This window comes from Antrostomus carolinensis, unplaced genomic scaffold, assembly GCF_000700745.2.
Source record: "Antrostomus carolinensis isolate BGI_N321 unplaced genomic scaffold, ASM70074v2 scaffold4008, whole genome shotgun sequence".
In the NCBI taxonomy this organism is placed as follows: domain Eukaryota; kingdom Metazoa; phylum Chordata; class Aves; order Caprimulgiformes; family Caprimulgidae; genus Antrostomus; species Antrostomus carolinensis.
In genome coordinates, this window is record NW_010333538.1 from 25,096 (window position 1) to 51,003 (window position 25,908).

The 25,908-nt window shown below is 37.3% G+C and overlaps 1 protein-coding gene across 1 annotated transcript in view; it reads left to right on the forward strand.

Moving 5' to 3' along the window:
• The first annotated feature begins 8,572 nt into the window (after positions 1-8,572).
• LOC104529545 (lateral signaling target protein 2 homolog) overlaps positions 8,573-25,908 on the forward strand; it is a 39,105-nt gene continuing 21,769 nt past the window's right edge. The window contains exon 1 of the mRNA XM_029086464.1: positions 8,573-8,707. The gene's annotated coding sequence lies outside the window, so the exon portion shown is untranslated. The remainder of the gene's footprint in view (positions 8,708-25,908) is intronic.

Sequence of the window (25,908 nt, forward strand, 5' to 3'; positions counted from 1 at the left end):
GTGTCCAAAAGCTTAAGTAATTTGTGTTCAGCATATGCTTGTGTACTTCCCCCAGAAAATATGGATTTGAGCACATGCTTTTCTAGATTAGTATTATGAACACTCAAAAATAGAAACTCTCTGCAGTGACTTAATCCATCATGAGTGAAAGTCGACTGCGTGGCAGTCTCAAATATTTGCTACTCTAGTTTAGTGTAACCACTATCAGGTTTTCCTTTTTAGGAGGTTGCTATTATGTCCTTCTGTAGGAGAGAAAAAACACTTAAATGTGTTTGGGGAGAGTGTGCTATTATTGCAAAAACTCATCCACCTGATTTTTATTGTTCAATAAATCATTATCTCACTCATTTTTTTTGTAATTAAGGTACTGCTAGTGTGTTATTGTGTTAACAACCTGTTCACCTGTCGTCCTCGCTTGTGTAATGATATTCTGTAGATAAACACAGAGCAGCTGGCAAAGCTTTTACCAGACTGTAGCTTTTCTCACATTGCTTGTTTTTTATGAATCCTCATGACCAATTACCAATCACTGTATTCATCTTGGAGTCCTTTTTCTTTTTATGCATGTGCAACATCAGTTTGAGACTTCATTACATTCTACAAAATATGAACGTTGAGGGACTTTTTTCCCCTTTTCCCTAAGAAGTAACACTTCAGGTAGTCAGTAGATTAAAAAACAAAAACACCACCAAACAACAACGCCCCCAAAACAACTGTGTACTTGGAGTAGCAGAGTTCCTCTTTTGCTACTAAAAATTGACATTTAAATTTAACTATCAGAAATTTTTGCTCACCTGCCTGTTAGAAAATGATTGTTTCTTTTTGTTATTTATTAGCATTTGGAAATCAATGAAGAATTCAAAAGACCTATCCAAAGGAAGGATGTGAGTACATTTGCTTCCATGGGAGGCGAAAAATGAACTGATGTAATAACTTGCTGGTATTCTTCTCTGAAGAAATACCTTAAATCTTTGGAACTAGTCATCTGCCAGTTAAGCCTACTTGTGCAAATGTGAGTGGTGTAGTCAGTTTTCAATCGGGTAAGTTTCTGTCACTGCAAGTCTGTTGTTTTTCACACTGGCAATGGATAAAGTTGGGACTTTGTGCCTAAATCCTGTTACTTTTGAACAAAACACTTTTCTGGTAATGTTATGTAAGTCTTAGTTAAGTTTAATTAGCTTCAAACTAGTTACATGCAACGTCAGTTGTAAGCTTTAAAAATATTATGTTGCCTCGTCACTGATTATATTTAAAATGCTTAGGACCTAATTCTGCTTTGTGTTGCGCAAAACGTTGTCATCTCAGACGTGAGTTGTTTGCCAGAGTGTTGGGTGATGTTTTCTGTACACTGTGGAGTAGGCATGAGTTCTTAACCTCTCATTTTTCCAAATTCCCACCTCAAAGAGAATGGGCTTTCATTTGTGAAGTCCCTTTTCTGATTTCTGTGCTATGCAGTAATTGTTTGTATTCAACACTGTCTGGTAACAGCTGCATTTACTTCATGGAGTAGAAAGTTTGAGGTTGATCCTCTTTGGGTGTGTGATAATGTGCTTCTTCCCTTTCCCCCAGAAGACAACAAACATTTAGACTAAGAACAACAGGGCCCTCAGTAATAGAGACATTTATACCACACTTTCCCTTACCAAAGGGGGAATCCAGGAAGGTACATAAATGAAAGACAGTTCCACTGATGTGAGTGCCAAGGCCTTTCCCTAAAACTTTTCACTTTGGCCATTTGAGTTGTAGTGTCACCTGTACTGAATAGAAATTTTTGAGCAGGCAGTTGGCTTTTGTTAACCTTCCTGGCTAAGGAAGAGTAGTGTCATGGGACACCTGCAGCAATTGACACTGTCTCATATAGACTATCACCCAATATCGTCCTGCACTTGTTTGTGGATGCAGTTGCTGCAAAGTGTCATAAAATATATGTACTTGTGTAAAAATACTCCTTTTACCATTACCAAGTAGTACTTGAAAAGGTACCCTGATGGATGTAGGTTTACTTTGTTCCCTTGTCAAAAAGCAATCTGGATTTACTGTTGTCAAAATGCTTATAATTAATGCTTTTCTGTGTAGTTTCTTTCCACAGGGATCAAGTCAGGGTTTCTGAGCGTGTGGGAGAGACGTAAATGCTTAGTGCTGGAAAAGTGCCAGTGAACAAGGGAGATCTGGGGCCTTTCATCTCAGATCCATGGATTTTATTTTAAGCAGGGTTGGGGTTTAGCTGTTCTGGAGCCTTTAGATCAGCAATTCAAAGATGATGAATATTGTTTTCTGGAGGGTAACTGACAGACATCAGAAGATAATTATATCACTGGCAGGGATCTTACTCATCTGTATGGTTCCCTTGCTTCACTCTTTTCTTTGGCTCATTTGGGATGATGTCTTCTGTCTCTTTGTGCTGGTGGTGGGGGCTCCATTCCTGTTGTGATGTCATCAAAAGAAAAAGCCTGAACAGTATCTTTATTTGCCTACAAAGGATCATGGAAACCTGGAGAAAAAGTTCCCTTTAGTGTTCAAATTGTGGGCTGCTGTCGCTTATGTTTATAAGATGATGCATATTTTATGTGTTAGTTGAAAAATGAAGCAATATTGATACTTGAAAGCTGTTGTCAAAAATCACACAAAAAAAGCTTGTGATTTTGTTTCAAAAGGAGATAATCCTCCGCAAGAAGAACTTTTATTTTTGGAAATGTAATTTTCAAGGTAATTCTTAAATTCCAGAATTACTGAATCATTTGAGATTGATCTCTCAGCACCCTGGTTTCTTCTTGTGCTATCGGTTTTTGGTCTAGCTGTTTGCTTCTCTCCTGTGTTGAGAAGTCTGTCCTAGAATTTTTCTTTCCCAGTTAGTTGACACATTTAGTTTTCCCAGTTGGTTTTGTCAGACCAGCTTGTGTAGCAGATGTGAGAATAGAATCTTTTCATCTGATAACATGCAATATATGATCTTATACACCTGTTACTTACATTGAGGTGCTGGAGCGTGTGCAGAGAAGGGAAACAAAGCTGGTGAAGGGCCTGGAGAACAAGTCTCATGAGGAGCAGCTGAGGGAGCTGGGGTTGTTTAGCCTGGAGAAGAGAGGAGACGAGACCTTATCGCTCTCTCCAACTACCTGAAAGAAGGGTGTAGTGAGGTGGGTGTTGGTCTCTTCTCTCAAATAACAAGTGATAGGACAAGAGGGAACAGCCTTAAGTTGCACCAGGGGAGGTTTAGGTTGGGCATTAGGAAACAATTCTTCACCGAAAGAGTTGCCAAGTATTGGAGCAGGCTGCCCAGGGAAGTGTTGGAGTCACCATCCCTGGAGGTATTTAAAGGATGTGTAGATGTGGCACCTGGGGACATGCGTTAGCGGTGAACTTGGCAATGCCAGGTTTGTGGTTGGACTAGATAATCGTAATGGTCTTTTCCAACCAAACTATTTTATGATTCTATGATTCTGATAACTTGTAGCTAACAGGTCTCTTAAATTAAGATGTTTTCCTTTTAACATACTCTTATATAGTCTTGCTTGAAAAATCAAATCAGAATTCATTATGCAGCAAACTGAACTAACCTAATCCTAGTTGCTGTGCATTGGTAGGACTTCATAGGCAAGACCCAAGTGTAATCAGTTCAATAGTGAATACAACTTTTTCTTGTGGACAGTTTTATACTTACCTTGCAAATGTCAGACAGTTGTCTTCTGATTTTGATCTCTGACCTAATGAGAGTGGTACCTAATAAAAAGTAAAAACTATTAAATGAAATAGTGAGTGATCTTTCATAAAAAAGATGAATAATGTGATATTACATGACATGGCTAAATGTTTTTAAAAAAAGTAATTGATGATGTACTGATTCCTGTCTTTGTACTAACTGGAGTGGTGGTCAATGTACATCATACAAATCGGCATAATAAGTTATGAACCACGTGTGAAGTGATGATTTCAGATCTGTGGAGAATGTGCTGCAGTGGTGTGGTAAATGATACTCTGGCAGTATAGGTACACACAATAACCTGGAGCGTTTGGTGAGCTGAATCCTTTTGAATGTTGAATGTAAAGAAATATTAGAAGGAGCACAGGGTGAACTTACAGAATGAGACTCCTACTTGGATACCTCACACTCAGGAGGGTGTTGGGTTGGTAACAGGTTTAAAACAAAAACAATACCAACAATACACAGACTCAAAAAACCCAGTCCAAAACAAAATCCCCCCCCCCCCCCCAAATCTCAGACCATATGTGTAACCTATAATAGTGATGTGGTAAAAGTATGTGGATGAAGTAACATAAGCACTTGATGCTTTAGTGGAAAAAGGCAAAACAAGAGCAGTATCTAGAAGCTGAAGTCCAGCAAATCAAAACAAGAGATTAGATGCATTAATTTGGTGGTAAGTGTGCTTAATTCCCGACGCAAACTGCCAGGATCAGTGGTAGGTTCTCTTTAGGTGTTTGCAAATGAAGTCTTTCTATTCATTTGAGCACCTGAGGATGGGAATTACTAATTCTTGTTCTGCCAAAGAATAAGTAATTCAGATGGAATTATTTGAACCATATTTTGCATAAACTGAAAGTAAAATTTGGCATAGAGCATGGTGCTGTCTTATTTTTTGCCTACCAGTTGGAACAAATTTATTTAGAAAGTTGTGGTTATTTGCTTTAAATGGCCCCCTGTGAAGAGATTTAGAATTTCATGCAGCTTTGGCTTGCCAGGGACCACATATGATTGACGCAATTAATCAAAGATCATGCTACTAATCTGCACCAAACATAACACAGTTGAGAGAACTCAATTAAAACTTTTGTTCCTCCAATTTAAAAGATCAGCCATGTGGGAGCTAAATATCTCAGCCTTACTTGTTTTGCTTGACACCAGTTTTAATAAACTGTCTTATTTTGCTTCTGCAGTGCAATTTAGATGCTTGTGAATCAACAGCTAGGCTTTGCCGCAATTCCACATGTGAATTCCTGCATCTTTGGTGAACAGCTTTGTCTATAAACTTTCTCTAGAAAGTCTTAATGAATGTAGATAAATGCTGAAGGACAATTTAAAAATCAGAAATAATAAAAATAATTGGATGGGGGAAGAGCTGAAAGAAGTGCTTTACTAAGCCTTGCTTTGTAAATGCTGAAGTTTAAATTTAATTTGGTTTAGTTCTAGTAGTTCAGTTATAGGCTCTCCTTCTTACTATCATTAATTTTTAATTTTGTTTGTTTTCCTGACTGTATATCACAAGCTTTCTCCTTCTCCCTGGACATCTTTATATCAAGGCTATAGTGAAGATATTATTCAAATATGTAAATTTTTGATGGCTTACATTTAGGGAACTAAAACTGTTTAGTAAAAGACAAAGTTGAAAAGATTGAGAGGAAGAAGCTTATGATTGGAAAGGCTCTCTATTTTGTAGAAGATGGCTGTTTAAAGAAGAAAAAAAACCCTAACACTTTCATTACTACATCTCAACTGCCTGAAAAGATGTCTCATTTCTGACTTGCCTCAGAATTTGAATGGTGTGACCTAATAATGTAGAAAGCTGCCAGGCAGTGTGAGGGCTCACAGCAATGTTAAATATAGCCTTAAATTCATTATATTAATGCTTAAGTAAGACAGGTAGGAACAGGATTTGGTGCCTCTGTTTTCAGGGAGGACTGTTGTCTCGTTATTGCTGAGAACCAATCCAGCATGTAACACTGAGGGCATATTTAGCATCAGTAAGACTATAATCTTTTTCCTTACGTCTTACAGCAATAAAAATACTTGCAGCGTAGTTAACTCTTTGATCCTGTCAAGAGTGGAGGATGTATGCTCTTCTCTTCAAAAGGTGTTAATACTCTGTTCTTCCTTTTCAAGGGTTGTACACTGTGCAGGTTTGAATGTTGTACTGTGAAGGCCTGTGGTGGTTTGGGTGGATTCACCCTTTTTGCTTGCAGCCAAGCACAACCTGCTCTCTCACCCTCCCCCTCCCTTGCCCAGGGAGCAGGGAGAGAATTGGAAAGAAAAGGGCAAGGAAACTCACGGGTTGAGATAAAAACTATTTACTAATTAAAATAAAATACTAATGATAACAGTGATAACAGAATATACAAATGAGTGATACACAGTAAAATCTCTCACCACCCACTGATCAATGCCCAGCCTGTCCCAGCCAGCGATCCCGGAGCTGAGACAGTCCCAAAACCCAAACCCTAGAAAAGCGAGAGCCCGAGCGATCCCCGAGAGAATACCCCCGTCTTCCAGTCAGCCCTGGTTAATACACTGACATGACGGGATATGATATGGAATATTTCATTGGCACATCCAAATGCCAGTTTGGGGTTTTGCTGTTCACTGCACTTCCCCCTCCCAGTCCTAATGCAGCTGTGAAGCAGCCAAACACAGTGGCCTTGGGCTCCAGCAGCAACTAATGACATTTGTACATTTATCGATGTTCTTCTCATAACAAGTTCTGCTGAAACGAAAACATGGCTCTTCTAACTGCTAAAAAGAAAATTAACTCTATCCTAGCAAAACCAGGACAAGGCTTGAGAGGATTTTTCTGCAGGATAGGAATCTTGTGGAGACTAAAATAGGGAATTGAACATTAGTTTGTGGTACTTTCTGTTGAATTACTTTTTGGAAGTATGAAGCAAAAATAACTGTTGGTTTTCAAGTATTCCTGGTGTGCCCTTATTGTGCTCTCACCACTTCTGAAGCTGCGTGGCTGTTGGCAGAGATTTGCTGCTAATATTTTCATGTGATCGCAGACAGCTCGTGTCTTCAGGACTGGGTGTATGTGGAGCGCGAGATTCAGCTCTCCAGTAAACCTTTATCACTTCTGCTAGTGCTTTAAACCTGTGGTTTGCTAACGGCAGCGTTCCTTATCCCACTGTATCCGTGTGCCCATCCCTTAACTACTTTGATATTTAGCTCTTTTACAGCAGTGGAAATGGTTTGTGTTTCAGATAGAAGATGTTGTGGTTTGCAACATATACTTCCTCGTTATTCCCTTGGTGGTTTTGCCTTTTGCCATTTGTTGCGTTTGGTAATGTTTTATTTTAGAGTGATGTTATCTTCTGTTTTGCTGTTGACTAATTCCTTCACTGTTTACACTTGTTTCTGTTAGTACTTGTTTAATGCTCTGATGTAGTTATCTTGTACATCTTCATTATCTGTCACTTGAAATGTGTTGCTTCTTGTATTTTCTATGTTTTTGCTATTTTTTTTAGTTTATGAAAGCAATGTTTTCTTTTTATGCAATTTTCTTTACTGGGAAGTTTTTCCCTATATTGTTTTGGGTTTTTTTTCCCCCCAATGTTTGAGTGTCTTAAAATTGCTTCCATGCAGCTTAGTCTTTATTTGTACTGGTTGTATACATACCCTGGCCCTTCTAAAAGTATTTGTGCATTGGTTCATTCTTCACTGCATCAATAATAAATTTCAGATACTTAGCAGCTGTTTTCTGTAGTATCAGGTGTTTTTTCTTTCATCTAGTGACAACTAATTCTAATTCCCAGTCTACAGTTAATGTAGTCTTAATGTTTCTTACACTGTGATTAAAACCAACTATTTTCATTTTATAGATATCTCCCACCAATCTTGTGTTTCTTTTATTGACTACTTCTTTAGAATAATATGAGATCGTGTTTATCCGAGCCCATAAATCTTTCACCAAGTTGCTGGCACCTATAAAAAGCTACTCCCTCCCCCCTCCCACTTGTACCTCTGCTCTCTTTCAACAGTAAAAATTCTTATCTCCCCTCTCCCTGCTGATTTCTGTTATTTTTCCAATATTTTAATGAAAACTTTCATAGGGATGAGAAATTCCAGTTGATAATATTTTAAAAATTCCCTTTTATGGGGTAAACTTTTATTATTAAAATTTCTCAATATTTTTTGATTGTGCATTCCATTAGTCTTCTGTTCTATTATAATTGATTTTTTTTTTTTTAATGTGACCAAAAATCCATTGTGATAATTCTGTTTGCCACTTGGAAAACTTGTGGCATAGTTTTCTCTCTGAAATGCCTTGTTTAGTCATATTACTTGCTTTGTAAAGTCTTTACATCTGTTTAGCCCTGGTAATATATCTGGTAGATTCAGTACCTTTCCCTTCTGTCACTTGACTCTTGTGATTCTCAAAGTGAGGATTCTGACCAGATCGCACTGTGCATCTTGTTGCAGGGGTTACCACAGAGCTTGGTAAATTATCACATTGATAGATTTTGGAGGGATTTATTTGTTTGTTTTAACCTGGAAAGCAACTTTGTCTTGTTTTGCCTAGAAATGGAGTATACTTTTGTTTAATAAACAAAACTTGTGATTCAGTGGTTTGCTTCACCAGATAATGATGCCACAAGTAGTGAGAATGCTGGGGTGGCTGTGGGGATAATGCCCCAAAGGCTGTTATATGAGATTTTTTTTTCTTCAGGGTAGAAAAAAATTTGTGAGTGCACATAAATGTCTCAAGGTCATTTTTTTCTATGCTGCCACACTACTTACCTGGCTTATATGTAAGAAAATCACAATATCTGTAATGAGCTGAAGTGAGTTTTTATGTGCAAAAATAATGTAATGTTGCATATGTCTCTGTCTTCAATACAGAGAACAGACCCGCAGCTCCTTGCTCAGTTTTACTACGCTGATGAGGAACTAAATCAAGTAGCAGCTGAACTAGACAGTTTGGATGGAAGAAAGGACCCACAGAGATGTACGCTGCTAGTCAACCAGTTTCGCTCTTGTCAGGTAATCCAAATGGCATCTTCCTGATTTCACTGACGTTTTCCTGTCCATTAAATGTATTACATTGTTATTTATTGTATTAATTACTTTTTATTGTCAAAGAGCAGTTTTATCTGTAAATTATTTCAAAAGTATGAATCTGTCTCTAAGTTCCTGTTGTGTAATATAGTTCACCTAAAAAAAGATTCCTGAGAGGTTTTACTGAAACGATGGCTTTACTGTGAGCAAGAATTAAAGGGAGCAGAACCAGAGACTGCAGAGGCCCAGTTCAGCTAAGTCTAGCCCTCTAACTTGGATGTTTTTGTGATTTGAATTACTAAGAAAAACAATTCTGAAACTGAAAAATAATTGAGAAAATATATCTTTCCCTGTCACACTGTATGCCATTTTACACCAAGTTTTTAAAAAATAAAACTCAAATTTTTAGAGAGAGAAGCTACTTTTGTGATACACTTTGTACTTGCACAAATGCTTTGATACTTCCTCTCCCAGTCACACACAAGAAAAATACTTTAAAGTAGGTTCAAGTCCAGAATACACCATACTTGGGTGGTAGGAGGATTTCTGTATGAAAAATAAACCCTTGCTGTCAATTCGGAAGAACTGAAAGTGGAAAGACCATAGTAAGAAAGATTCATTTACATCTCCACCAAGGAAAAAATGGCAGGTAAGTGTAAAGGATGTATTTTGATTTACCCCTTGCTAGAATTTCTTACTCTTACTACTAATAAAATGCACCAAACTTGATTATGTGGAAAAAAATTCATCACTAATCAAGTTAAAATGAGTTTGAAGAACAGTGTCCTGATCATTGTAGCAAATGTTCACATAAAGTTAGCAGAGTCTGTTGAAAAGATAAAAAGTCATATACTATGTGCTTGCTTGCAAACAAACTAAAGTTAAAAAGTGAAGTTTGTATGAAGAGCGCTTACAGAGTTGATAGTCAGTGTATGTTATGTCAGAAACAGCTCTAATACTTCTGTGTGCTTTGAGTATCTTCAGTTTCCTACTGTACTATCCCTAGAGAAAAATGTAGAGTTTAAGGGTTTACCAAACTGGAAACTGAAAGTTTGGTAACAATCCAAATTCAGTGACTTGGAGCGAGGAATCAAAAATAGGGGTGAGAGTTATCTTGAAAGTTGATTGACTTTAGTCTTCTGTGTGATGGATCAGCTGTACCTAAATCTCTCTTCACAAGTATTTATCTGACTTGCTCTTACAAACCTGCAGTAATGGACATTCCACAAACTTTCTAGGCAAATTCTTTCCAAACTCTCTTTTCAGGAAAGGTTTTCTGATAATAAGGGTGGATGAACAATATCATGGTGCAGGATAATCTCCTTGTTTGTTGTTCTCTCCCCGGAGTTGACAGTTTATTCCCTGTTTCTCTGCAGACGCACGGGCTTTCCGGTTTGTTTATTGTAGTACAGACAAATCTGAGGAGTTGCTCTGTTCAAAAAGTAGCTTCTCTGAATGTTTTACCTGTAGGAACGCAAGAAATGCAGGCTTTGATAGCTACTTGGTCAGTTTGCTTGGCTTGCTATGTAGTGACTCACCACCTTGTGACTTAATACCTTCTGATGCCTGGTAATTTCTTCTTTTCATTTGTCAAACAGATTGCTGTTACTGAAACAATCTGTTGCTAGAGCTGAAAGAAAAGATATAGATGGTTTTATTTTTTTCATGTAGCTATTTTTGTAATTTCTAATTTTCAAAGTTCTGCAGAATAGGTCAGATCATCGTCAAATGTCATGTCAAAAATGGCTTTGCTAATTAGGACTTACATTATTTTGTAGTACTTTGTGTGAGAGCAGTGTTTTTTTGGTTTTTAGAATTTGTCATATAAATGACAAACAAGAAAGCAGTATTTTAGTAAGGATTCAGAATGTAGGTGTTTGCTGATCAAATACTGCATGGTAAGAGGAAAAAATATTTTTTATTTTATTTTATTTTATTTTTCAAAAATCAATCTAGCAGTATTAGTCAAGGCAAGTTGAAGAGACACATTGCATTGTGGTGTTCCCATGGATATGCAGAGAACTTCAGTCTTCAAGACTGTTGATGCTTCCTTAATAAAGAACTGCAACTGAATGTCGTCTTATACTGCTTTGCCTTAGTACTATTTGATTATAAAAATCACACTTTTTACAGGAAAATAACTTTTCAAAACTTCTGAAGATCTTGCAACTTGGATTTCAAAGGCTGTCAGTTGAATACAGCTGACTGTATAGCACAATGCTGAGTAGCATATATCTGTGAGTAAGCATACATCTATAAGTAAGAATTCAAAGCTTCACTTTTCATTTTCACATTAATGCAATATAACATTTTTTTTCCAGTTATGGTATCCTATTATAAAAATTACATCCCTTGGTTTGCTTTGGTGTTCATGTGCTAGTGGTAGAATGTTATAAGAGCACAATGTATCTATTAATGCAGTATCTTGCATTTATTGTGTGTTTAATGCGTGTCCAACAGAATAAAACACTTCTTCCTCTGCTGGTTTCTGTTAAAATTAACAATAAATTAAGTACCCAGAGATGCATGATGAAAAGCTATGTAAGTTTCTCTTAAATGATAAAAAGGGTAGGTAGGATATCGTACTTTGGTTTGTGGAACTTGATTGATGGTAACAGAGGGAAAGTACTTTGTTTTTCTTAAGAAAAACATGTTTGCATCAGTGAATCTTGAGTAATATGCAGTGCTGGTTCATCTGAGGCTTTTTCCCCTGCAACACAAATAATTCAATTCATTAAAATATTTTTGTATTGGTGTATATAATAAGATGTCCTCTTCTGTGCTGCTCCCAACATCACATGACACTGAATTTCATAAGAAGTAATGGTACTTTGTGCACACTTTTTATTTAATCACTCATGCATTTGCAATCATTCCCTGAATTAATTTGACTTGATCATTGCTATTTTCACATTGATACCTTGTGACTTGAGTTGATAAACTGGTTAAAAGCAATGTCTATTTAGTTATTTAAATGGAATTAGGCTTATTGTTACATATTATAGATATTAATTGGTTTTGTTTTAGAGTAAAGAGTGAACTACACCTTTGTTTCTAACCCAGAGATTTTGTTAGGACTTGATAGGTAAGTGTTGAACCTGGGCATAAGTACTTCACCTTGTAAAAATGCTTTCAGGATCATAATGCTTGCTCTGTGGACAGTAGCAAGGTGTCAGAATAGCGTATGAGTCAGTTCCCAGCACAGTGTTATCAAAAACTGCACTTTCCCTTCAACAAGGGAAAATGCAGGGTCCTGCACCTGGGGGGGGATAACCCCAGGCACCAGTACAGATTGGGGGCCGACCTCCTGGAAAGCAACCCTGCAGAGAAGAACCTGGGAGTACTGGTGGATGACCAGTTAAATATGAGCCAGCAGTGTGCTCTTGTGGACAGAGTCCCTCCCCATCTTTCCTCTAGGCCCCCTTTAAGTCCTGGAAGGCTGTTATAAGATCTCCCCGGAGCCTTCTCTCCTCCAGGCTGAACAACCCCAACTCTCTCAGCCTGTCCTCATAAGTGAGGTGCTTCAGCCCATGTGATCATCTTCAGGGCCCTCCTCTGGACCTGCTTCAGCAGGTCCATGTCTTTCTTGTGCTGAGGACTCCAGAGCTGGACTCAATACTCCAGGTGGGGTCTCACCAGAGGGGAGTAGAGGGGTACTAGCCAGATGTGACCAGCCATGGGCTTGCCTGAGTAGTCCATCTGAAGTCTATCACTTGTGTTTTTATCAATCCGGTATTTCATTTGTTGTATACAGCAAAACATAAAATAGCCTAGGTAATAAGTATCGGTCCACTCATCCCCTAGACCATATTGATATTGGGAATTTCCCCAACCCATGTGCAGGACCTTGCACTTGGCCTTGTTGAATCAAAATAAAAATTTTAATTTTAAATGAATTACACTCTTCATCTCTAAATACGTTTTTTGCATATCGTAAAAGCTTAAAAACGTAATTTTTATGTTTTTCTGAAGCTGGAGGTGGATAAGACAAGTCTAAAAGTGGGGTAGCTCTTCATCTGATACTCTTTAGTGTCTCATTGAAGCAGTGATAACGTTTGATAACGTATTACTTCAGGAAGTGGGTTGCCAATTTTGGCCTGATACAGGGAAACCAGTCCAGTTGTCTTTCACCTCACCTTGCACCACTGGGCAGATTTCTAGATTGCTTTTTTCTTTATTTAAAAAAACCCCAAACCAACCAAACAAACAAACAAACCCACCAACAAAACCCGACCCCGCCACCACACACAGTGCTGAAGTCGCAGGGTTTGCAAAATGCCTCGTAAAACTTCCTGAGTGGAGAACCACGACTGAGCTGCAGTGATAGACCATGCGTGGATTTTTCTGTAGAGGGGGAATGGAAAGCATCTTCAGACTGTAACTTTTGAATTTTTATATATATATTTTTAAAATAAATAAAAGTTGGTGTAGCATGGAATGACAACACAGGTGGCAATCAATAATGTACAAGGGTGAAACTGAAGCTACATTGACAAGTTGCTAAATAATGAAAAGGGAGCTTATCTTTGTATACAAAACACAATTAATTTTTTATCAGTGAAAAAAGGGATGTGATTGTATTGTATTAAATAGTGAATGCTGGGGGAGCCATAGGTTGTTATTGTGATGCGAGGTTATACTGAGGCATCTGCTCACAGTGACCGCATTCATTGCACGTAAACTCCTATGGAAACACACTGTCTTTGGAAGGTGAGGTAGTCATCCATTTAAAACATGAGGTGATAACAGGAGAGGAAGATTAATATTTCATCTGTACTTCAATTAGAACAGTGTTGCCGTTTGAGGGGGAGGGAGGGTTTGTCCAGATGTCACAAGTTTTGTTCAGATTAAAAAATATGGTATTTTCTTCTTTGTGAAAGAGAGCTTGGCTATAGAAGGCTCTTAATTTCTGAGGTTATGAAGTCTTCTAACATTCTATGTGAAAAGATAAGATGATGTTTCATTTCTTAATGCATGATTATCTACCCTAGGTCATACTTTTTATATGAAGAAAAATTGACATGTTGGTATCTTGATTAAATATTGACATGGTGCAACTGAGACACACTGGTGTAATTCCCAGACTATTTGAAGGCTAAATGAGGACAGGGGAGCCGGGTCATTTTAAAACTGACTTTTCTCAGTGTTTGTGAAGTATGAGACTATACCAGATCCAGTTCTGTAGGAATTAATGTAATGTGACATGTCTGACTATCAGGGGCTTTATAGTTCTTCCACATTCTCCAACAGTGCCATCAGAGGATTGCTGTCAGCTCTGCTGTATTTCTTCTTTTTATTTTTTTTTCTCTTGCAAAGAAGGATAAATTCTACTATCAACCACCAAATTGTTTATGTAGTCTCATGACTTAAATATGCGGCAGTATGCTTTCCTTCCTCTGTAAGAACGTGGTAGCACTGTGTTAGCAAGATTAACAATGCATGCAAATTATTTATTTGGTGGTATTTCCGCACTTGGGGATTAAGTCTGTTTTCTTCTGTTAGAAGCTTTTTCACTTAATCATGTAAGAAAAAAACCCCTTTCTTTCATTTAATGTTTCTTTAATGCTAGGGAAGTATGATAAGAAAGACAAGAAGGCAAATTATTTTTTAAAGACATTTTTTAGCAGTGGAATTTAATTTTCATTGTGACCTTAACATACATGAAAGTTAAAATGAAGGCTGAATTCTTCTATATAAAATAGTTCATAAATCATTAACTATTTAATCTATTTTCAGGGAATATAATACCAATGCTATAACACTGTGTCTGTGTATAATTTCAAATCATAGAATCATAGAATGGTTTGGGTTGGAAGGGACCTTTAAGATCATCCAGTTCCAACCCCCCTGCCATCAGCAGGGACACCTTCCACTAGACCAGGTTGCTCAAAGCCTCATCCAACCTGGCCGTAAACACTTCCAGCGAGGGGGCATCCACAACTTCTCTGGGCAACCTGTTCCAGTGTCTCACCCCCTCACAATATTACTACAAAGAATATTTTGTGGAATATTGTGCAACCTTGTTTTCTCATGGGTCAAGTTGTCCTAAGTAAGTTTTCATTAAACAAAAGGAAGCCTTTAGATGTTTATCTACATATACCTACATATATTATGCATTGGATGCAACAAAAACTTCTACATATTAGGAGGAGGAATTAAAAAATATTTTGGACTTTGAGAGAATAAGTTAATTTCATGTTGCCCTATTGCTACTGTTATGTATAGTTTAACAGTAAACTACTAATTGAATGGCTGGAGTTCAAGGTAATGGGAAGAAAAACTGACCCATTAGGTAGCTTGGTCAGTCATTGTAACTATAATTAGACAAAGAGAAGAAGCTTAAATAGTTCAGTCATAATTCCAAGTTCCTTTTGTGGTATGAAGATACAGCAACTGTCTTCTGCCTCAGACTTACGCTTTGGAAAGAATTTGTGTTATCTTATTGCAGCACAATGTTCTTCATGGAAAAAATGCAGACTTTTAAGACAGCAATTTAAAAAAACCCCATTTTTTGAAAGAATTACATATATTGGCAAGTTAGTATTGCTTCAAAGAAGTTTGAAAAGGTTGATATGAAAACAGCTTGTGATAAGGAAAAGTTTGTTAGAGAGCAGGCATCAGATTGTAGGCTTTGCTGCTACTTGCTTTTGCACTACTTGCACACATAAAAAACTTTCCATTTTAAAGGCTTTGGGAAATAAATACTAGTGTGAAATGAATTATGCAGAAAGTGTGCTGTGTTGGTTAAGGATGCTTACCTTTTTGCTTATGCCATCTACTGCTGGATTTCCAGTTTTTACAGAGTAGTGCTATTTTTTCAACACTTTTAAAAGTAGTGTTGAGATGAATAACAGCAGTATTACCCCAAATACACAATTCTTCCTGCTGCAAAGCAGAATAAAGCTGACTTCTAATACTGCTAATACTGCTCCTTGTTCCATAGTCCAGAAAAAAGCCCAGAATTAAAAAAAAATTAGTGCTCTTGATACTACCTTATGATATGCACAATATAAATTCTTGGTTTTGCCCTGAGAATGCACTTTCAGTTCTCAAGGTTTCTGCGCATGAAGAATACTTAAGCAAATACCAAGCAACATATACTTGTATTCTTTGATTTCTCAGTTGCCCTGGGGTATCTGTAACTATTCTAAAGTCATTGTTGTTCCACTTAGGTAGTGCTCATAATAAAACAGCGTAGTAGTTCGTGTAGAAGTGTTAAGTGATCATCTTTAGGCTGCAAAGCTTCTTGAATTGATTTGTGCAACTGAGGCACTGAGATAAACTGTCTTATTGATGTAAGCTCTTGTAATTTTTGCTTTAGAATTGTTCTGATACTGTGAGAAGGTCTTTTTTCTTTGTTTTTTGTTTTGTTTTTTCTGGTTAGATCTGATGTAAACAAACAAGGATGAATTCTAGCAGGCTTGCAGAGTCATGCCTCCTTTTGACTTGCGTGATAACTGGGCTTACAAAATATTTTCCATTTTCACACGTTCCTACAAACCTCTGGCCTCAGGGTCAGCCCTGTTTATTATTTGTATTATTGTCCTCCGTAGGGGTTTTGAAAATTTGACTGGAAAATAATTTAACCCTGTAGCTGGAATGTGAAGAGTTCTCTCAGTAGATCTTATTAACATATTTGTGGTTGTCTGGCTTATTCTGTAATGCGAATAAGAGTCTAAAAGTACAACATATTTTAAAATTAAGAAAAGAAAATCTTGAGGGCATTCCTCAACAAGGAAGGCAGCATTATCTTTATGTAAATTTTTAGGAGATCCTTAAATCACTCATTTAAAATACACAGATAGTAGAAATGATCCTAGGCCTGAACACTCTGCATTAGAATAAAGGTCTCCAAGGATTTGAGCTGTGCAGTTCTGAGTTGAACTGTGGCTGGATATAACCCTGTATTGATAGTATAATACCACATTGGCCTTTCTTTGTTTTTTGTCTACAGCTGCAGAATTTTAACATAACTCTCAATTAACTCTGTATTTTTTTTAAATGCACAGTGTATTCTTTTTTTCCTAGTAGGTAAAGGCTTTTAAATCTACCAGTGCCATGGATTAACATTGCTAGGTTTTGTATCTGTATTAATGGAAATGCATAGAATGATTTCAGAAAAAAATATTTATGTCAGTTTGAGTGGCTTTGGTCAGAGTCCTATGATAACTTTAGCAGCTGTGCATGTGGATTGCGCAGTCTTTGATTCAAGCAAGCCTTTGGGCATTCTGTAGAAATGTTATAAACATTTTAGTTTCAGTAAATCACTTGGCTTTATTGCTTGGATATGTGGTTAAGTAGGGACAAACAAGATAAATTTATATTTAAAAAATCTGTACAAACTTGTATTTGTGTTACCACACATAGTTCCTTAGGCATAATTCTCTGGTCCATTGGCAGTTTCAATTTAAAGGTTTTCCATTCCAAATTTACACTATCTCCACACTTCAGCATGGCAGCCCCTGAAAGCACAGCTTCCCATTAGCTTAAATTGATTTGAGACTTCACTGCCATCGAAAGAGGCAGCCTTGGCTGTCCCTCCTGCCAGCACCAGGCTGTGTGCTCCAGGAACCTGGTTTGTGTTCCAGCAGTGAGTGAACAGCCATGGAATGGGTGGGATCTCCTGGAAGCCTGGTTGGAGAGGAGGCTTTAGTGGGTCACACTCTCAGCCAGATGGTCACATTGATTCACTGTGTGTGTGGATGCACGATGGTGTCAAAGTGCTGACGTTCAGCTGAAGGAGTGTCTGCAGAGAGAGCAGTGGGTGTATAGATCCTTATCCATAGCGGGTTTAAATAAGCTGTGGTCAGCTTTAGACCTCTAGGTAACCACATCTTCAGCTGTAATGATGCACGTATTTGCAGAGTCATTCTCTGAACTTGAACAGCGAAATGACCTGGGATGCTGTGGATCAGTGCACGGGAACCATTCACATGTGCCCCCTGTACAAGTAAGCTGAGAGTGCTGGTGAGACAGGCTGTGACAGCCTGCAGATGGGAAGGAAAGCTGCAAAGTAGGTGAGATAAGGGGCTGACTTCTGAAGTTGGCCTTGCTGCCTAATGCATACACTCTAGAATGGCCTTACACCGTTTGCTGCCTGTCTTGATGAAAAGTGACTTTCTGTTTCAGGTGTAAAAGAAACTTAATTGATGGTATCTCCTATTATCAGGTAAGTTTGTGGTGTGAGAATAAGGTATCTCTAGAAAAAAAAAAAAAACAAACCCTTTTTATTCTGTGCTTTATCTGAATTGTATCCATGCTGAAGAGGGCAATTTTTAAAAAGAGAGTCAGCATTAATGAGCATCCCTTGATGAAGAAGGTATCTGTAAAGAGCTGTTAAATAACTCATAGGACAATGCAGTGTCATAGTGGATTGTCAGTGAGTTATCTAAGAAATACCAATTGTATTCATTAACATTCTTGACAAGAGCAAACGGGGAGTACGTACCATAATCACGGCGAACAACGAGGCAGTTCAGAGGTGTGACGTTTCCGTGTTTGATTGCATCTGCACGTTGAAGAACATTTTCCTGTAGAATTAGGCAGAAATAGATCTCATTAAATGAGACAGTTAAACTAAAGCTGTAAGAAACTCCCTGCTGGATTCTGAAACCTAATGATTGGTTAGAAGTTGGCAAGAATCTATTCCTGATGTTATTTCGCTAATTGATATAAAGGTTAAACAGTGTGGATTGAGCCAGGAGTACTTTTAGCTAAAGTAATGGCCAAGTCTTTCTAGCCTGCTTAATTTGCAGCCCTTGAGATATTATATTAGTTATGTTAGTGGAGGTCAATGAAAGAGACAGCAGGGTAATTATTGAGATTGAGGGAAGAAGTTGACTGAAAGAAGCCTTTGTGTTCCCAAAGTTCAGAAATTGTAGTAGACAAAGGTGTTTTTTAACAGTAGAGGGAAGAAACAGGAACTAAAACCACAGATCTTCTCCAGCCCATTCAGTTGTGTCAGAACACTTGAGCATTACTCATTGATCTGTGGTCAGGAGGGGATCATGCTTGCTTTCCAAATTATACCTGTTTGTGAGGAATTTTCTAAAATATAACGGAGCTGATGGGCTCTAGAGAAGTTCTCGTAAGGTCTATATTTAAGAGACTTGATGCAGATGTAGGAAAGGCATAAATTTGTGCCAGAAGGATTGGGCAGTTGACTGATGGGAGAGTGAGTTGAGTCTTGTTCAAAGAAAATTATTCTCTTCTATACAATCTCTTCCAATTTAATTTAAGTGGAGACAGTGCCAGTTTAGGAAAGAAACTGAAACTGAGAAGAAAAGCATTTTTTATTGAAGTTATGATGTCAGGATTAACTTTACATTACAGACAATGCACATTTCTACCTGTTTATCTGTGATAATAGAGCTTGTAAGTTGTTTTGTTTTTTTTTTCCCCTGTAGAGTTTCATTTCCAGTTCAGTTGTTTTATAATTGATTACAACATTTGACATTTCATTACTCCTGTCAGGATGACTTGTGTGAGTTGCATTGGTTCAACAGATGTCTCCTCTGTGCTGCCTGACATCCTCAAACAGTTGATGTCAGGTACCTGTTTGCTGTTTGGGGAGGCAACTGAGTGAAAGCTTGTAACGTTTCTTTTGAAAAAGATGCAAGCTTGTCAGCCCTTTGGTACGATTTTACTGTACTTGAGAGCACTGTGAATGAAGAAAAATAACTTGGAGCATAATTGTGCTAAAAACACAAAATAGCCTGTAAGTATCAGAAAGGTTTATTTTTTTCTTTTGTTGGGACTCAGGCTACAACTGCAGATTTCAAATTTACCTTTTTTCCCCCCAGAAATTTTAAGTGATCAATGGAATAGTATAGCTAAGTAGAAAACAAAAGTGTAGCAATAAACCTTTCTAATTAATAAAATAAAATTTTCAAAAAGTGTCTCTTTACATCTTGTCTGCTTAAAAGCTTTTCTTCATCATTGTTGGGAAACTTGTGGTCTCTTGTAATACTTTTCACTGTAGAATGATTAGTATGATGGCAGGAAAAGATAAAATGCTTGACCATAAGTTTGGCCATCAGTACAATTCTTCATCAACTAACCAAGCATTTTATTTTCTTTCTGAGTTTTGATTCATATTTGATCTTATATAGGGAGTAATTAATACTGTAAGATATTTTTTTTCTTTGAAAAAAACATTGTAATAGTGCGTGGTACTGTAGTCTTAAATTGTAGTTTCCCCATGTTAACAAGCTTTTTCATGTGTTTCTACTTGCTCATATAGATCAAGTAAGTCATTCGGAGAAACCAAATGTTATCTAAGACTGCACAGAGTGGATTGAATATGCTGTGGACTGCAGGTCAGGGAATTAATTTGCAGCCAAGAACCGTCAGGAGGAAAGCTGGCTCCACGCCAGCTGAGCACTGCGTGTGCTGGGGATGCAGGATGCTCTCACTGCAGCAGAGGAAGGCAAAGCAAAGGTGGCAGTAAGTCATGGTTACATTGCCTCTCTTCTGCTCGTGGCCTCAGCTGGGGCACAGCTTTGGGGAGAAAGGAAGAAGTTGCTGCCGCTTCTGTGCCAGGCTGAAATCCTGAAGTACATTTTCGGGGAGTTTGGGGATCACTGTACTGTAATAGGAAGGCAGTTGCCTGGTACTGGTGGAGGGGAGAGCTCATTTTATTTTTGTTGCAGCAGATACCTGTGTTCAAAGTGAATGTCTCTTATTCTTCTGTTGCTATGAAACTATGGAAAAGGGAATGTTAGTGTACCAGGTTACTTACTGGGTTATTTTCAAATGTCTTTTAATATAAAAGACAAACGTTTTAGAGTCTTTATAGAAAAGGCTTAAGCATGTATACGCTGCTGTTAGAACATGTCTGTATCCACAGTGTTTATCTAGTAATATTTTGAGTCTCTGTGGACAAAGTTCTTGCCTCTTACTGATAAAGGGAAACTTTGCTGAAAAGCTCTGTGATGAGAACAGTCTTTCAGCACAAGTTTGAGTATACTTAATTTCAGTAAAATCAGTCATGTCTAATATTAGTTAAAGGCTTTTGGTGTGGAGGAGTAAAACTTTTTTTTTTTCCTTATGGTAGCATCAGAAACACTTGGATTTTTGAGATCTGAAAATGCTTTTCTTCTGCAGAGAGAGGATGATGCCCTATAACAATGCTGTCCTTAATGTGGTCTTTCAAGTTGGTGATAGTTATAAGCAACCCTTCTGTAAATGGGGATTCACCTTTTATTTACTGAGGGCTATATTTGGACGGGTAATAACAAAAGAGCGAAATTAATTCCCTGATTAGGTCTTTGTGTTAGAGACAAAGACGTTCAGAACAGATGTAACAAATTTAAATCTAATTTATCAAAAGAGCGCACACTGGTTTAGTGAGAAATTACATTTTGACCAATAAATAAATACTATATCTTTGTTAAAGAACCATTTTTATTGGAAGCTGTGCTCAAATATCTGTGACCTCTCTTGTCTAAAACTTAGTGTGCCAGTGTTCACCACTTAATATGTAACAGTCGTTCCACTTGGGGAGATGTAATTATTCGGTGCATGCATAATAAATTTTGAATATATGGAGGAGGTAAGATCAAAACTTCCATTAATAAATCTGTGATATTTGAAGTGTTTAGTGTCCTCTTGAGGGTACATTAGCAAGACAGTTCAGGGAGAGAAGCTTTGACGTTGCAGGTTCAACACAAACTGCAACAATCGTTGCTGGGCTGGGGTAATACAGCATTTAAGTTGCTAGAGATCCAAGTTGCATTTAATTCATGATGAATTTTAGTACTGCCTTATAGAGGGCTGGGTTAAACTAGGAGCTACTGCCCCAGGTTCCTACACAGAAAAATCCAAAGTTACTTTTAGAGAGTGGAGCATCTAGAGGTTGGCAGTGGGAAATACTCAAATGAGCTGATCAGGCAAGAGAGAGAGACGGAAAGCACAGCCTTTGGGATCTGTGCAAGATGGGTGGGAGGGAAAGCGATGGAACTTGTTGCTGTCTGGAGAGAGACTTTGGATCTCTGATGGGTGATACAGATGTCTATAGAGACCCTGCTGGGTTCTGAAGCCAGGACTTTGTGATGTCCTTTGAAATCCTGTTACTTACATCAAAGAGTATGTCACCTTATTATTGATCTCTTCTGTTAATGAAAGTAATCCATAAAAACTTGAACTACTAACTAATTAATTACAACAAAGTCTTCCTTTATGTTTGACCTTAATTTATCTGTTGCTTCCGTTTGTGTCATACAGATGACATTGAAGGAGGAAAATAAATGAAAAATGTGAAGGATATATTGTTTGTGTCATACAGATGACATTGAAGGAGGTCTGCAACTTAACATTTAGCCAGGAAAATAAATGAAAAATGTGAAGGATATATTTAAACAAAGAGGCTAAAATACTATCTATTAAGCTCATGGTGATATTATCAGAGGCTGTTACCTTGGCTAGATTTTACTGATAATTCAAAAAATGGATGTTAAAGAAGTACTGAATGACACAGGATGTTATCTTCCTTTGAAGAAATCTTGCAAAAGACCTCGAGAGGGTCATGTTAAATTTAATAGCATAGAAGAGCAGCATAGATTTTATCAAGGACATGTACAAAAGCATAGATAAGTTTGCCTGCCTTTAGTTGATCTAAACATGTGTTTTAGAGCATAAGATGAAGGTATTGGCTTTTCTTTTTGTACCTATTCAGAAAGCGAGTGTGGCAGTTGCTCTTAGCTTTATGCTCTGATTATTGAGTATATGGCAAATTGCTGCTGGGCCAAAAATAAACCAACGTCTCGTCTTCTGCTGTGGCTAAATACATACATTGACTCACTACCACTCATTGTCTTTCATATCAAAATAAAATATGAGTGCTCTCTGTTATGTGAAACACTGAGCTCTGTTTTCCAGGAAATGAGGAACTTTGAGTAAATCCCAAAGCAGAATCTCAGCAGCGGCTCCTGTTGTGCTGCTGGAGGGTCTGAACGGAGCAGCTGAGACAAAACCACGCTCCTGCCGGTATGCAAATGAACCCAAAGATGGCAGATAAAGCCGCCCAAGGATGCGTTAAAATCCGGAGCCATTTATGTAGAAAGATGGATCAAGTGAAAGATTTACTACTTCAATTCCAACTCATTGATTTCTGTTGCTTAAATTAGAGCAAAATCTCAATGCTGCCATGTATCTGAACCCATTCGTTCTTAGCTTACAAAGCAGAATACTGTAATTAACTAAATTGAATGTTTCTCAAAGCTCTTTTAAAGAAAAGACTAATTTGCTTACAATGCATTGGATAGTCTGTCTAAATAGGCTGGCATCCTTCCAATTTCAAAACAGCTGAGATTTAAAATCATTACGGGAGCAAGTATTCCAGATTTCTTATTTAGGTTACTCTGCTCTGGGTGTCATAAGGAGGAGGAATGGAAGAGGCAAAGAAAGTGATGGAGAATCTTTTTTTTTTTTGGGTTGTGTTGGTTTTTTTTTATTTTTTTCCTGTTTTTGTTTGTTTGTTTGTTTGTTTTTTGATTTTTTTGGGGGGTTGTGTTGTTTTCTGTTTTTTTTTTTCTGATTTTTTTTTTGTTTGTTTTGTTTTGTTTCCAATTTCAAAACAGCTGAGATTTAAAATCATTACGGGAGCAAGTATTCCAGATTTCTTATTTAGGTTACTCTGCTCTGGGTGTCATAAGGAGGAGGAATGGAAGAGGCAAAGAAAGTGATGGAGAATCTTTTTTTTTTTTGGGTTGTGTTGGTTTTTTTTTATTTTTTTCCTGTTTTTGTTTGTTTGTTTGTTTGTTTTTTGTTTTGTTTTGTTTTTGTTTGGGTTTGGTTTTGTGGGTTTTTTTTCCTGTAGTAGGATAAAATAAACCCTGTAGAGAATCAGAGAATTTGGGAAACTGCACATCTTGAAACAGCAAAAAACCCCCTACATTGTAGAATTCTTTCAGCATTTATACATGAAATGGCAAAGTTCCATCAACTGTTCTTTGCTTAGTTTTCCAGTATCACCAACACAGTGTGCAGGACAAGATGGTCATCTTTTTAACTGGCTTTTTTTCACTTAGCTTTTTGATGGAATGACCAGCTGTCTGTGTGAAGCCAGGTAACTATAAACAACTGCTACTAGTCCAGGAATTGAGCTATTGAGTTTTATCTCCACTGGGAAGTGTATATTAAAATTCGAATTACCTATGGTTTAACTTCCTAGTACTGCACAAATTACAAATAACTTTTTTTTTTTTTAAACTGACTCAGGAAGTTTTGCATATATGGAGATGTTGGTAGATTTTGGGTGATCTGTGATCTGAAGCAGAAGCATCTAGAGATTATAGGAATATTGAAGAAGTGGGGAAGAATATTAAATGTCATTTAGGTGGTAAACAAATGATATACTGAAAAATTAGTATTATACTTGCTTTGTAAAACGTCTAATTATCTTGATTTAAGCCTGTTAAGGTACAAAATTTCATGATGCTTATAATAATCTCCTGAGATGATTTAGACAGCATCTTAGTACTTTTTACAGGTGTAATGATTAGAAAAATAGGACACAAATACAGAACAATAGCTTGGCCATGTGTAAGCCCTGTTCATTTACTCCGTTTGCATAAAATTTTCTTTGATATACCAGGAATTTTGAGTATGCATGTAGGTGACTATAAAAAGGGAATTCAGTCTGTCTTGTAGCTGCTGTAAAATACATTTGCATGTGAGAAATAATGCATTAAAGTAAAAAGAAATAGAGAGGAAAGCTTTTCAATATGGGTCTTATCCTATTCTGTGTAGCTTTTTAGAAAAAAAAAAAGAAAGATTGAAAATTGCATTTTCCCATATTTGAATTTGGTGTTAAGTAAAATAAATTGGAATATCATGTCCTAAAATAAAATGTAATTGGATTATTTAAAATCTGATACAATCAGATTCAAATATAATTATTCTCAGAGTTCTCTGCCTTAATATTTCTTTGTATTTCCTGCAGCTTTTGTAGAATTTAACTGGTATGATTACATTTTAGCACTGTATCTTTCCAATGCTAAAAAATCTTTGCAAACTTTTATTAATTCCATGAAAACAGGAATCTGGCTCTTTCATCTTCTTGTGCCAGCCTGTATTGCTCTGGTGATAAAGTAGGAGCTACAGACAAAGCACCTAGTCTCCAAATAGATTAATAATAACTGATTTAAAATACATCATGAGTGACTCGTGCACTTCTAAAATGTAAATGCTTTAATCCTCAGTTTCATTCTTTGCTCTGTAAGTTTGGGTAGGAACTAAGTGGTTTAGGAGTTGAATTCCTTATGGGACCTACTTTCAAAATATTTTGATGCCCCAGCTAGATCCACATCTGGCTAAATAATGATGTGACACATATACTCTGTACCAGGAATTAAGAAATGAAAGGAAGGAAAATAAGAAGATTGCTATTAGTCTGCTTTTTCTCACCCTAAAGCATCATTCTAATTTGCAGCTGATTCCTTGGCTGTCTCCAGTTTATCCTGGAGAGGGGAGGTAGGTGGTGGCAGTCTGGCTTGTTCTGCAGAGCAGTGGTTCAGGATGGTGGTGCTGAAACAGGATGTGGGCATCTTTGCTCTGTTCTGCCTTCTTCCAGGATTTGAATTTAATTTCCCCTTGCAGTTACTCTAGGGGATATTGTGAGGCTGGTTTTTCCTCTCAGTTTCTACAGTGGGCATCTTTTTGGGTTCCTAGGGATCAAGTGCCCCACTAATCCTGGCAGTACGTTATAACCAGCAGAGTGAGGAGTGTGTCTCTAAAATTAAGTATTTTATATGTCAGTGAATCCAGCTTCGTTTTCTTGTCTGTCATGTGATGCCATGGAGGAGCTACAGAGCATTTTGTTTTCAGATTTGTTTCTAAAGAAGATGGTTGAATATTACGTGTGCCAGTGCATTTTAAATGTATGGGGTGCTGTTTGTTTAGTTTTAACAACTTTCTTGAAAAGAAATGTGCTACCTCATGACAGACTTGCAAAAAATACATTTATGTAAAAATATTTTCACTGTTGACATCTAAAGTACCTTATACCAATGTGTAATTAACATTGCCAGTAGCTAATTTATTTCTTTATTTTGTCTGAAGACTACTGTGGTTATGGCATTAATGTTAAGATTATTTTGTGGCAAACACAGTTACAACAATCTGCACTGAAATTACAGAAAACATGAATCTTTTTTATACCTAAATCTGGTTTTGTCTTCCTCAGT